The sequence below is a fragment of the Haliaeetus albicilla genome, chromosome 11 (assembly GCF_947461875.1).
Source record: "Haliaeetus albicilla chromosome 11, bHalAlb1.1, whole genome shotgun sequence".
Classification (NCBI taxonomy): Eukaryota; Metazoa; Chordata; class Aves; order Accipitriformes; family Accipitridae; genus Haliaeetus; species Haliaeetus albicilla.
Window position 1 is genome coordinate 22,278,976 of NC_091493.1, and position 14,507 is coordinate 22,293,482.

A 14,507-nucleotide genomic window follows, 5' to 3' on the forward strand; every position below is an offset into this window, starting at 1 on the left:
AATTTATTTTTCCTTTTTAAACAACACAAACTTCAGAAACTATCTAGGCATAAACATTTCACTTCTGATCTTGCTGACTTCCACTCCCTTTCATGTGGTTTATGTATCTTGAGTGATTCAGTAAAATTAACAGAAAATTAAGGGAAAACCAGGGTGGATTATCTCCATGAAAAGTTAGGGAAAGGATTACTGAGTGGAGTCAAAATGGCCTAAAGAATGGCAGTATGTAGAACTAGAAGTAAGATAAAAGAAAAAGCTATGGGAATAAGAGACTGGAAGAGGATTGGACTGGATGACTTTTCCAAGAATCAGGTCGCTCTGCTGCACCTGTGACAGACTGTAGCCCCATCCAGTAACAAAGTCTTCCAGAGTGGGAGTCCAGAACCTTCTGGAAATCTAGTCCAAGAGCTCATCCTCTTTACCCTTAGATTTCCCTGCCCTCTAGATCTCCCTGCTGCAATATCAGTTCATTATTCCTTGTTCTGTCCTCATAGGATGTAACCCCTTTATAACTACTTTTATGTATTTAAAGATAGCCTTTTGTGTTCTCTGATGTTCAGCCTTTCTTGAAAGGTCATGTTTTCTAGATCTCTGCTCGTTTCCTGTGCTCTCCTGATTATCCCTATTTGGGGGAAGAGGCCTCTCTCTCCTGGTCACCATCATGCCTCAGCTCCACCTGCTTCAGGTCTTCATGGCATGTTACGTTCTGTGGGATCTGGAGCCTGTGCTAAAACTTGTGATGTTTTGCTGTAGCTATAATTGACCAAAGACACAGGCAGAACGAGGTCTGCAAATAGAGGTAATGCCTTTAAGATATTTTTTAGACTGACAGGTATTTTTTGAAAGATGAGACAAGCTTGTGCCCACAAAGACTCAGGCCCTACTTTTTAGTCGCTGCTTCATACCGCAATTATTTTTATCTTCCATGCTATATCATCGCGTGGAGATATATACACAGATACCATCCAACATACAAGATTTGTAGTAGCCATGGTGGTCTAAGGAAATAATTGCCCTTACAAGATCAAGGAGGGCTTACATGTCTAAAGGCTTGTCTAATTCTTCCCTCTGCACAAGTTAGTCTAATAAGTGACATCTCTTCTGTTTGTAATCCTTGTCCTGCATGAGAATTTAGAGCTCTTGTGTGCCCTACTGTGGCCATTTCATAAATTTATGAGATCCATGATTAAGGAATGGCTTCTTGTTATTCAGTTAGATTGAAAATACTCTTAACTCAAGCAAAGTTAAGATAAAATGTAAATAAAACATCCAAAATAGAAAAGACAGGCCTGATCTACTCATAAATAAATCAGAAGTTGCTGAATCTCCATTATTCAGGAACTGGCTGTAGGTTTTTCCCTGACATGGGAATGACTGTTCCTGACACTTTCTCAGAAGCGCAAATGTCTCTTCACCAGCCAGGTGTCATCTCTCATTCTTTAATGCCTGAACAACAAGCCCTTGGGTGAGAAAGGGCTACAACTCCTCTGCTGATCCAATGCACACTTCACCGTCACTCTGCTTGACCATGCCAGAGGATAGGATTCAGTGACGAAGGTGAGCTGGTCTAGTGGCCTGTTGTTGTCAGGCACTGAAGTCCTGTCCCCCTGCTGTCCCTCTTCTTGCTCCCATTTCTAGTGCTGATCCCAGGACCCAAAAGACCGTTTGGGGAGCCACAGAAAACTACCCCAGGAACAAAGCAAATCGACCTTTCTGTGGTTTGAGGAAGGGGGATCGGCTCGGCAGGCAGGGGACAACTGCCACAGCTGCAGCAGGAGCACAGAGGAGCGGGAGGATGCAGCTGGGCGCGGAGCCCATCCGGAGCGGGAGGAGTGGTCCACGGGGCCCTCCCCGAGCCTGTCCATCAGCTCAGCTGTGCTGATGAGCGGTGTGCACCCTGTGCTCTCTTTCAGCCTGAACTTCGGCCAGAGTAGACGACATAAATATTTAACGGCGATAGCTGTCAGCAGCTTGTTACTGGCTCTTGCTGAGGACCAGGCGCACCGGTGATTGATTTGGAGGTGACTGCCAAGCATCTTTCTTCCCAGAGTACTGTAACCCCTTGGCTGACACTGTGGGCTAGAAGGGTGAGTAGGGGCAGGGGTCTCAGCTCCGAGGCAACATCTTGCCCTGTGGTGCAACAGGGGCACTGGCCAAACTCAGAGGGCGTGAGAAGCGTTGGCCACTTCACCGGGGACTGGAATGGGCTTAGATGCCATTTTGGATGTGGTAGAATAGCTTCTTGCTTTAACAGAGCTTATGTAATCTCAGGGGAAGTTTAAATGTGTTTTCTCTAGAGACAAATATTTGCTATGTGGAATAAGATTTACGTGCTTGTACAGAAAAAGCTAAGAAAGTAATTTTTATGTGTTTTTAAGCATGAGATTCCAGGCTCTCCAGGGATACATAACAGTAAATAAAATCTATAGATGAACATAAAAATTCTCTTGATCAAGAGGTGAATTTTTACTTTGTGTAAACCACAGCATAATTTTACTCTGTAGAGAGAATGAAAAAGAATTGTTGCAAGATGTGCTCCAGCCATAGTTTTCCAGTATTACCAGATAAAACTTAAGGTAAACCTTTTCATTAGAAAAAAGGTCAGTGCTCAGCAAATGCTGTCACCAGACTCTTCTAGGACAGAGCAAGGTTATTCTATTAATTATCGTTCTGGTCACTCGTCTTACTAATGTCAAAGTTTTGGCCCACAAGTTTCCACTCGGTGAACAGCTTCAGCTGGAGGTGAGCGATGGAGCAGCATTACAAACTTCATGTCTCTGCTTTCAAACACAGAACACATAGCGAGCTCACTATGGATATTTCTGGGCAGCTGTAGTGTGCTACGACAAAGCAAATCTGAGATTCAAGACATTTCAGCTAATAGTTTCAGCTAATAGTCTGCTGTGGGCGTTGTTGCGTGAGATGTGGGTTTCTGCTGATTTAGTGAGCAGGCTCAGGTGGTGGCAGGGCCCCGCAGGTGATAGAAGAGAACGGAGGGGCACAGCCAGGAGTGCAGGGGAAGAAGGGCAAGCTGTCTCCTCCTGTCCGTCAGTACCTTTGCTTCTGAATTAAGGCTGCAGTTTCACAAAGACTATTACAGTCAGCAACAGAGGCACATCTAGCCAAATTTATCTAGTCTGGTGAGGGAGTAAATAGAATGAAATACAAAGAGGATGAAAAAGCCAGAGGGGAGGAGGAGGAATGTGGGGATTACCCTGTACCAGTCATGTTTTCTGTGAAAACTAATGCTCCCCTCTGTAGGGTTACCAGCCTTTTCTTAGTGTGCACCATGTATATTGAAGATAGTGGAAAGAACATTGCCCTGGAAAGTTATTATATGGTCTGCCTATTACCCATGCCCTTTCTCCTTTTGCCAGGCTTAGATTAATTTTCATCTCTGGGTTTATTTTTCTGTCTGTATGTCTCTATCTAGATATCTGAAGTGACTCACACTAGAATTTCGGTGACAGTTTCATGTAAAAAAGGCAACAAGAATTTTCACTCTTAATTTCTTGGTGGTGGGTGACTAATCGTGCCCTTGGTGTCTCAGGAGTTATGGGAAGAGGGTTGGAATTATGTACAAGAATTCTAACTGGATGCTAAAGAAGTGGTCAGTGCTGAAATGGTTAATAAAGTTAATGTTTCTGAAGAGCTAATGTGCTCCTGGCTTACTTGGAACAGCTGGTACCCTGTAACACTGTTTGTGAAGTGGAGATAGACAGCAGCATCTGTTCTTAGTTCTTTGGGTAAGCACTGATATATTAATAAGTCTACAGAAACACTTTATACATAGAAATGTAACTATAAACAAATGAGAACTGTAGATTTGTGGCAGAGGATACCTCTGAATATTCTTCAGGCAGTTCATTGTGAGAGTGCAGCATTTGTACTGTCCTTCATAGCTCCGTTTTGGGGAGAAGTCTCCCTGAATTCTTAAACCTGTGGCTTGCTCAGTCCCTGAAGCATGCTGAAATCTCAGAATTTATATAGCTTAAGCTTGTGTCCCTCTCAGACCCCCTATGGAGTTAAATCTGCACAGTTCTATGAAAACACAGCAAGCAGTCAGCAGCTCATAGTCTCTGAATATTTATCAGTGCTGAAGGCACATTCTTGTCACTAGGGTAAGTAAGAACCCCTAATCTTCTAGTGTTTAGCAAATACTTTTGGGGATCCTAGACAAATTAGGTTGTGTGCAGCCCATCAGTGGCCCCTTCTTTGATTTATACTGGCCATAAATCAAGAGCTGCCTTCTGAGCTGCCTTCTGAGCTACCTTCTACACAACCATGCAGAAGGAGGGAGAAATTGCACTAAACTCTGCAAAGAAAAACCTTTCCTTCAAATGCAGTTTTTGCTTTAGTTGAAGTATGTTGAAAGTGTAAACAAAGCAAGGAAGCTCCTGCTGACCCTGCCTGATAACACTTGGCTGAGTGGTTGCTCCATTACAGTGTTTGGGGATGGGATAGATACACCCCTTTTTCTACCTGGTTACAGGCTTTGCTTCTCCTTGGTTGTACCAACAGGTAGCTGGAGCAGTGAAAAGGACAGCTGAAATGCCTTACTATGGCCTTACTCCAAGGTTAAGCCAAGGACTGTCTACTCTACCCGGATACTGATGGTCACTGGTTTACTTGAGCTGAGGACTTAAAAGGCAAATATATTAGTGTCCATGGAACAATGCTAAATTAAAGGCTCACATGGATCTAACAGCTGTCCCTGGTGTGGACCTTGGTCACTTATCTTAACTCTGCAAGCAAAAATACTCCAGAAGAAATCATACGGCTCTACCTTCATCTCAGCCCATTTGATCTCCCTTTTAGAAGTTTGCATTAAGTAATAAGCAAATAAAATTATGATGCAAAGCCCTGCACCGATAAAGGATTTGCAGTTTACTTTATCTCTGTCTTCACACAATTTATGTACAAAGCATTTTTTTGGTTTGAATTCCCTTACAATCTGATGTGTGCTGAGGTGTGCACCTTGGTAAACATGTTTCTCTTAGAAAACTTAATAAAAACATAGGAGAAAAATCTATCTTTGAATCACAAAATAGATAAGTGTGGTGTGGTATAGTATAGCATCATTTATTATCTTTGGCAATATTTTAATTTAATTAAAACTCCTACAAAAAACACATGAGGCTATCTTTGAAAAATCTAGGAGAGTCCCAACTCTTAGCTAAACTTCCTTCTTCAAAGAGTTCACTGTCCTGATTTCCATTAATGAGTGGAAGAAAGGATTCTTGGAAAATGTTGATGTGTCAAAAGGATTTAATCTGAGGCAGTTTATGGGTAAGATTTATTGGAATTTTCTTTAAATTCAGATTTTATGGAACTCTTTTTTATGTCTCAGGATGTTTCAGCATAAAAAAAGGTAAATAAACTAAAGTGTATATGTGTGTGCATTTGGGGAAGAAAAAGACTTTTAAACTCCAAATTCTATTATGGTAGCCAAATCTTTGCTCTGTCTGATTTGCTGGCATAATTTTACAGCTGTTCTCAGTTAAGCCAATTGCTCACAAATCTTTTAAACAACCCAGTGTCACGGAGCACAGATCAAGCTTTCTCTCATTTAATTATAGCTGCTACACTATATGGCATAATTGGATCTTCAGGAGAATTTCCCTCTATCTCATGGATGATAGCAAGAAGCAGCCTGAACTCAAAATCAGGTGTAAATTATTAGAAAGGGGCTGTAACTACATGTTATAATTTACTTTAAGAATCTGAAAATTATAGATTCTTTCCAAACTTAATGCTCTTTTTTTTTCTTTTTTTCTTTTTTCTTTTTTTTTCTGGTAACATCTAGAATTCCCATTTTACAGTATTTCACTGTTTATCATTGAATTTGAGAATCCTGGAACTGAGTTGGCCTTACATCAACAATTTCAGTTACAACGGGGTTTTTGGGAAAATAATTAGATTTGAACCTGCCGCAGAAGAAGTGAGCCCCCTACAGGAGAGAGAAGGTGAACGTTGGAGTGATATTCCTCACGCAGACTTCGACTGGCCTTAATGTCAGAACTATGGACACTGTCCTGTGGAGTGTTTGGTCAAAGCTTGGAAGTTACGAAGGCGTCTTGAATGTCTCATCAGCGTGATACATGTGTATGTCCAGGGAAAGGAAAAGAACTTCTTTCATTCACTCCAAGGTGCCCTATTGCAAATTGTATTTTTCTTGTCAGTGTCTCTACGTCTGACAGGGTCTTGGTGCTGCTGGAAGTGGGAATCAGAGATTAAGTGAGATTTCCATCACATTCAATTTAAATAGGCAAAATACAATTCAAACCAAACACAAATGCAAGGAACAGTTGACAGACTTTTTATGAGAAGAGTGGCTATTTGAAGGCACAAACAGTGCATGATTTTTCTCCGTAGTCTGAAATTGGTTTTGTTGCCTCTTCTTCTAACAGTCCCTTGAGTGCTTTTAGATTTGCAGAAGACACATTCTATCAGTTTGTTCTGTATTTTCTGCGCTAATTGCTTAGAGGATTTTAGCCTGTTGCTGTGCTGCTTTCTCTGAAGGGCACGGAAAGTCTGCACAACAACTCCTGTCAATGAGGAAATGCCCAAGACGGCGGTCGTCCCGCGTACTGCTTACACCTTTCCACACCTTCTTCCACTGCAGCTCTTAGGGGGGCTGAGGGTGCAGACGGCTGTTATGTTCTGGCTCCGTCCTGAACACCGAGGAATTATCAACTCTTTTGGGGGAGTATCTGTAATGTAAAACAATTAGCATTATACTTCTTAACTCTATAATCTATCAAATACGGGGGAAACACAGCCATTTACAGGAGCAGTCTGCAGCTTAGATCTGACGTCATCTGATATACGATTGCAAAGTAGGTTCTCCTAGTAGAGGAAAAATTGCGTCTGAATTCAGCCTCTGATTAGCCTAGCAGTTTCTCTTTACAGTTGAGAGACAGTATCACAAACTGTGTCTCAAACATGGGTGCCAGAGCACGTTATCCTACCAGGCAAAGCTACTGTAGCTTGTTTACAGAGCAGCGTCATGTCTCTCCTATAGCCAATGCTCCAGCCCTGGCTTCCCACGCTCGGTATCGCATTGTGTCAAAGTCCAACCCCTACCAAGGCAGCCTGATCTTGCCATGCTTCGGTAATCCTCACTGACCGATGTGGTTAACTTCTGATTTTTGTGCCAGGGTATTAGGCACAGAAATTCAACTGTATCCTTGTGCACTGATCGGTTTTCCTTTATCATGAAAACAAAATCATCGTTAGGTGAAAAGTCCTCTGTTAAAGTGCTTGTAGGAGTCGTGGGATAATTTCAGTCCTAAGCAGCAGTTCAAGTGGTAGCAATAGTTACATGCTGAATGTTTTAATGAAGGAGTTTATAGATACCCCTTGCTTATGCGTTTTGCAACATCATAATACACCCACATGCTTTTATATGAAAGAACATCCTGAGAAGGAGGCTTTCTCTTATGGACTGTAAACAGAGCTAGAGATGCTATTCAGTAATTTTTCTCAAAGGCATCCCAGCAATTTCTAAGTATCCAGGGACTTCACAGTGTCGCTTAACAAAAACCCCCCAAACAACCAAACAAGCCCAAACCCAACAAACCAACCAACCAAAAAGATATAGCACTGTAACAGCAAAGCCTAGGAGAAATGGTGTATGGACTGGCAGATCACCAAAAGTGGTTGTTAGTGGAAAATCATCATTAAACAGCAGTATTTCCAATGGAACTGTAAAGACTAGTGCTACATCTGATACAACTCAGTGTTTTTTATAAACAACAGAGAAAGGTATATGAAATCTTTTACAAAGTTTCAGGTTGTTAAGTTATGTTGAGAGGTAAATCACAGAGCTAAGCTGAACCCATTCAGCTGAAATGTGATTTAAAGGCAAACAAATGCAAAGTTCAGCATCTAGCAGTAATGCATGCAAGGTCACACTTACAGAAGGGAGGAATGCTTCTGGAATACAGTGTCTCTGAATACCTTTGCAGGGTTGCGTATCAGACACCGGTATGTTGAGTTTAATGAAAAATGCCAGACTAGAATCAATATTTAGGTGTGCAGAGACCAAGGCAATTCAAATGGGAAACTAGGCATCACTTTTTAGACTTAGAAGGCTTAAGCATTTCTAGCATACCACTCCAGTAACAGGTAAACTCACTGCTTGATGTCCTCAGGCCTTTCTGGAAGAGATGTTTTAGCCAAACACAACTTAAGTTAAATACTCTGGCCTCTTCTAAACAGTTTCAACAAAATCTGAGCCTGAGAAGGGACCAGTCAGTCTGATCTCCATATGAATCTTTCTGGCTTCAGTTCTCTTCAAACCTGACGCAGGCAAATGGCAGAGTGCCTTTAAGCAAAGGCTGTTGGTAACTGTGTTCCTGTTATCTGCAATGTCACAACAGGGCAGCATGCGATGCCATCTCAGGTGCCCCATGAGAGGAGGAAGAAGCCCACAGAAGATATTTGGTGACATGAAAATATTTAGAAACGATCCTACTCAGCAGTCCCTGGGTGGGACTAAGAAGGGCAAGCGGAATTTGCAGCTCAGTTTGAAAAGGACCCTCATCAACACCCACAAAATCATAGCTTAAGTTAGCTCTAGAGGAACCAGGTTTGGACACAGTGTTGAGTATCTGTGGCCAGTTCCAAAGAGCTGAAATCAGTTTAAGCCATTCGAGGAACTTGTCTTCTACAGTCATGAAAGGTGGAAAAAGCAACACAAGAAACATGAGAACTGCAAATAAGTGATTAAGAAAATAAAGCTGTTTAGTTTATTGGAACAAGAGTATACTGTATAAATAAGCAATTATAGCCATTTCTATCATTCTGCTGTTTCTAGCTTGTAGGTCTTGTTGTAGAGGGCCTTGACATTCCTTTCCAGTCTGCATGTGAAGTGGCTACCTGTACATGGGGAGATAGTCTGCATTGGCAGGCAGATGTATGAGCAGTAAAGAAGCTCTTCTAACACTTTTAAACCTACGATTCTATAATTATTCAGCACCCATCTGTCCTGAACTCTTCACAGCTTCTGAGCAGCAACATTTGGCATGTATGCCTTCTGTGCCTCATTCAAATTTTGGCTCTCTGCTTTTGGATCTTTCTCATTGTCGTGGTTTAACCCCAGCCAGCAACTAAGGACCACGCAGCTGCTCACTCACTTCTTCCCCCCCAGAACCAGTGGGATGGGGGAGAAAATTGGGAAAAGAAGTAAAACTCGTGGGTTGAGATAAGAACGGTTTAATAGAACAGAAAAGAAGAAACTAATAACGATAATGATAACACTAATAAAATGACAACAGTAATAATGAAAGGATTGGAATATACAAAACAAGTGATGCACAGGGCAATTGCTCACCACCCACCGATCCACACCCAGTTAATCCCTGAGCAGCGATCCCCCCCCCCCCCAACTCCCCCCAGTTCCTATACTATATGTGACGTCCCATGGTATGGAATACACCATTGGCCAGTTTGGGTCAGGTGCCCTGGCTGTGTCCTGTGCCAACTTCTTGTGCCCCTCCAGCCTTCTCGCTGGCTGGGCATGAGAAGCTGAAAAATCCTTGACTTTAGTCTAAACACTACTGAGCAACAACTGAAAACATCAGTGTTATCAACATTCTTCGCATACTGAACTCAAAACATAGCACTGTACGTACCAGCTACTAGGAAGACAGTTAACTCTATCCCAGCTGAAAACAGGACACTCATACAAATCAAACTGGTTTTACTTGCCATGGTATACAGCTATTATTCATATATTTTATTTTGTCTAGAAAACACAGGCTTAACTGCATTAACAAGTACAGTAATCATTGGTTGGTAAGGTTCTCCTGAGGGGCATCATTTTATATTCAGAATTACCTGAATTGTAGTTTGAATGAAGGATGTCTTTGAATGTGTCTGAAATAGCAGCTATTACCTGGTAGATAACGATGTTTTTGGAAGTTTGTATTCTCACAACCAGAGAGATGGCAGGCGTCTGTTCCCTGCTGCAGTCAAGGTATATAACCAAGCATAACATTTATAGGGACTTAATTTTATAATAAATCCAAGCAGTTTTGGCAAGTGCTACTAAAAGAGGTTATTTCTCATGTAAATCAGTTTATCTCTGTGTCAATGACTGTATTATAAACTGTTGATATAAAGTCTTCCCTGTTTAAGGAAATCTGCAATTAACATAACTGTCTTTTTAAATAAATTTATTTCAAGAGCTTTTGTGGCTCTTAATTATAAATTGCTTTACATTTTTTAGGAAAAGGAAGAAGATATAATTGTCTTACTCCCTCCTTTTTCATATAGCTTGACTGTGTTATGCTTAAGCCAGTCCTGAAGATCACCCTGTTTTTCCATTTAGGCCTTGATTCAGTCAGATACTTGCTTGAGTTTTAGCAAATGAATATGCAGAGTGATTTTTAACTGACCTGGACACTCACAGAGAATATACTGGTGAATCTGCACTAATGTTGCAAGAATAATATGGCTATTAATGTGATGATAAAGTGGGGGCCAAATTGGGGAAAACACCTTGAAGATCAATATGATAGGATCAGCTAAGGTCAGTTTTGAGTTTATTGATTCTGGAATAAACAAGCACATATATTATTCTGCATAGAACAAAACATTTTGCTTAATGCAAAACAGAACATCTTGATTTGGGAGCATTTGTAACAAAGCCAAGGAAACAGAAGGCTAGAATTACAAAATAAGACGCACCAGTGGAGATTTCCTGTCCCAGATCACCTTAGTTAACACTTTACCGGTGGTCATGGGCTCACTAGTTTTCTCCATTTCAAAACAACCCAGACCTAATTACCACACCCTTCTCATTTTGTCCTATTGACTTTTTTCCACTTTGCAAGGATGGTTCAAATGCTTACTGGGAGGGGTAGGGGTGAGAAGGAACAGGCAGATGGACAGACAGCCACGGGTGGTGGCAGGTCATGTAGGTCACCTCCAGATCTTCATGTAGATCATTGCTGTGAATCACAAGAGTTACCTTCCAAGCATAGTGGTTGCACATATTCAATGGTTTGAAATGTCCATGACGGAGGACAACATGCAGGTATCCAATGATGCTCTTTTGTAAATACTCTGCCTTTTGAAGGGCCCCTGTTTAACATTGCTTTCCACTTTTCGTATGAAATTGTCAGGGCTAAAGATATTCCCGGTTCTTTTCACTCACCAGGGGACTTAGCAAGTGCATAGTGAACATATTCCTTGACAGTAAGATTTACAAATTTCAGCACCCAGTAACCTTTTTCTATCAGTTTGTGTCTTTTCCCATTTAAATCATCACTGCTATTCGTCTGCCAGCTATGAACCTGGGGGCAAATGCCTTATTGCTTCATGATGTTGTTAGAACAGGACCTTTATGTCATTAAACATATCTCAAAATCAGCAGGAAAAGGTGTCTAAAGGAGGGATGGGGGTGGGAATGTTAAAGTTAGAAAAACAATGGCAGCTGTCCTTGCAGTTTTGCTGCTCTCTTTGGGGTCACTATAGGCACATCCTCTGGTGAGACGCTTATAGAAACCTGATGCAAATTAAACTGAAGACACAGAACCAGCTGTGTTTCTGCAGAATGAGAGCCCTCCGATCTGTGTTGTGCCTGGGGCAAGGGAAGACTTGGTAATAAGTTTATGGGCCCTTCCACTTCCATAGCATTTTCTTTTTCAGAGCAGTGGGATGGTTTTCTTTTCTCTCCCCGCTGGTTCTCTTGGGGTGCAGCAAGGGCCAGGGAGCCGAGGGGGATCCCAGGGATGCCGGGACAGGGCCCATCCCACAGCACGGTGTGGGAGCGGGTCCCAGGGGAGGCTGGGCAGTGCCATAGGGACTGCTGGAGCGCCCTGACAGGCTCTTCGTTTAAGCAAGGGCAAACAAGAACCAGTCCAGAACTATTTTACTAGGTAATCCAAAGGAGAACCAGGCCTTAGTATTCTGGGAAATGGTGAAAAACACAGGTGGAAGTGTTCATGTTTCCTTATCTCAGCTGATCCTCACTTCCTTTGAGAAGTTTTTGGCAGCTATGGAAGGGTTTTTTTAATAAGAGGCTGAGCTTTCACTCTGGCTGAAAAACTGTTTGAGTATATCAGTATGATTCTCTTCCATAAAGAGAAAAAGAGCTGAGACTTTTTAACAAGGTTCTAGTAAATTTTCCGCTTTCATTTAGTGCTTCTTTGTTTGGCTTCAGACGCAACTCAAAGATTTTGTATGTTTGGGTTTTTTTGTGTTATGTGTTTATCTGAAACACAGGTAGTGGATTGTAATGCTTCAAAATGCTATCTGTTCTCGAAAGGGCTGAAGTGCTTCAGCAATGCTTGCAGAGATTTCCAAATTACAAGACGACTGCACTGAAACATCCTATATCTTTCCACCTCTCCCTAAAGAAACTGCAAGACTAAACCCGAAGCTTTTTGTCTGATTTTTTTTGGCTTGTTTTTATACAAAGGTACAGAGAGGAAGGAAAAAGATGTCTTAAAGGGAGTTCCGTTATAAAAGTGCCGCCAAGAATAGGGCAAAGGCATGTTTTTCCAGGTTGTGAGATGGTTAGTCTATTCCTTAGTTACTACCAATATATATCAATAATTATTAATTGCTGTTGGCAGGTGGCTTTCACTGACAGTGAAGTTTTTAAAAAAATTGGGTTTGCAGTTGTGAGTTTATGCAAGAGCCTCTCACCTCTGAGGATGAGCCTTCAGCTTTTGAACTAGATGCCAAAAGAAAATGTTTCAACTCTGTGCTGCTACTTCTTACAATGTGATTTATGCCTGAATATCTGCTTGGGCAGTGGGATTGTGAGTGGGGAATACTGCAAGACAACGTCTGGATACACTGACAGAGAGGAAGGCAAAGCTTCCAGCAAGTCTGTCCGGACAACTCCAGAGATGCCTCAAACTGCTGAAATTTCCTGGACATGAAACTTAATCACAATTTACACTTTTTCTTTTCAAGTTCTTTCTCTCTGTCTTTGCCTGAAAGCTTAGTTTCCCTTTTGAATAAGAAATATTTTAAAAGTATTTTCATAAAATATGTTGATGCCTGCCTAAGAAATAATAAAATTCTTCTTGTTTTCTTCAGGAGGCAAAGTAAGTTGAAGTGTGGAAAGATCCCATATTTGCAAGTCAGTGTATCTAGATCTGCATGTTTCTTGTGAGATCTAAAAAACCTCGGCAGTACATCTAGAGGACCTTGTCAGGGACCACTCCTAGACTTTCTTTAGGCTCAGAATTTAAAAGCACGTGCCTGGTGGATGGAGGGCAGCCCAACGTTCAGCAGATGGCTGTACGGTGACTGTGGCTGTTGCGTCCATTTGCCTGGTGAGTAGGTTTACCTATCCGCCTTTTTAGAAGATGGATTGCTCCGGTCCTGCAGGAGTTACCCACAGCTCTTCTGGAATACAGTCATGGCAAAGTTCAGCTGTAGGTAAGTTATGTCTGCAACCTGATATAGCAGATGGTGGGTGGTTTTTTTCTTGGTTTCCTCAAGAGACAAGACTTTATACAGCCATACTATGTGTGTTCACATCTTAACTGTTTAATCCATAGGCAGACATGTCAAAATTATTCCATCTTCACAGGTTTCATGAAAGTAGGCAACCGGAGAGAGGGGGGAGGAAAAGACTGCAGGATGATCTCATTCCTTACCGAATAATGCACACTGATGAAAGTCACCATGCAGTAAATCATACAAGTCTTATCACTGCAATTGATAATACTTGAATAAACAGTATCTTGGTAATAAGATAGTGATACAGCTTTTTTGTTGTTGTTGTTAATGCAGTAAATGGGCTTCAAACCCATTAGACTACATGTTAGCTCAAATAATGGCTTACGTTAGAAATAATGACATGAAAAGTAACTACAAAGTCTTGCTGTACATATCTATACTATAATCTTGCCATCATGAATTAAATGCTTCATCAAGTTTGTGAGAACATTTAAAGATGATTTAATTCAGGAAAGCAAGATGTGGTTTTACCACAGCTGAAGGTAAGACTCTCTTCCCCAATCTTATGCTAGATGTTTTTCCTTCTTAGAACTACTGATGTGCCATGTTCAGAGCTTGCTTTTCTGAGTAGTTTACCTATCAGTCTTTCTCATTGAGGAGTTCATGTCAGCAAGATCTAATTTAATGGCAATTAGACACAGATTAACCACTTTTTTTAAGTATCAGCCTTTTGCTGAAGACTGACAATGAAAAACCTTCAGTTCAAAAGAACTAATTAGAATTTACAAGATTTTGTTTAGTTTTAATCAAAATGTAAGAAATAAAAAGAAAATCTGGCTTTTGCACTACGGAATAAAAACTAATTGACACACCACAATTTGAAATATATTAGAACTAGAAATGTTCAACAGAAATTCAGTGGGCCAGTTTCTTTAGGACCAAGTGCTGAACCTCTAGTAGGTGTGAATTACAGCTGACTGACAGAGTTTGCATTTAAAGATAACCCAAGACACTAATAGTTTCTTCTTATGCACGTACAAATTTTATGGAACAACTGTGCACATTACAATGCCTACCCA

General features: G+C 41.2%; 1 long non-coding RNA gene across 1 annotated transcript; it reads left to right on the top strand.

Moving 5' to 3' along the window:
* The first annotated feature begins 1,926 nt into the window (after positions 1-1,926).
* LOC138687628 (uncharacterized) lies at positions 1,927-10,185 on the top strand. Its single transcript, XR_011326759.1, has 3 exons — positions 1,927-2,087; positions 5,197-5,289; positions 5,807-10,185. It is a non-coding gene; the product is annotated as an uncharacterized lncRNA (long non-coding RNA).
* The last annotated feature ends 4,322 nt before the right edge of the window (positions 10,186-14,507 follow it).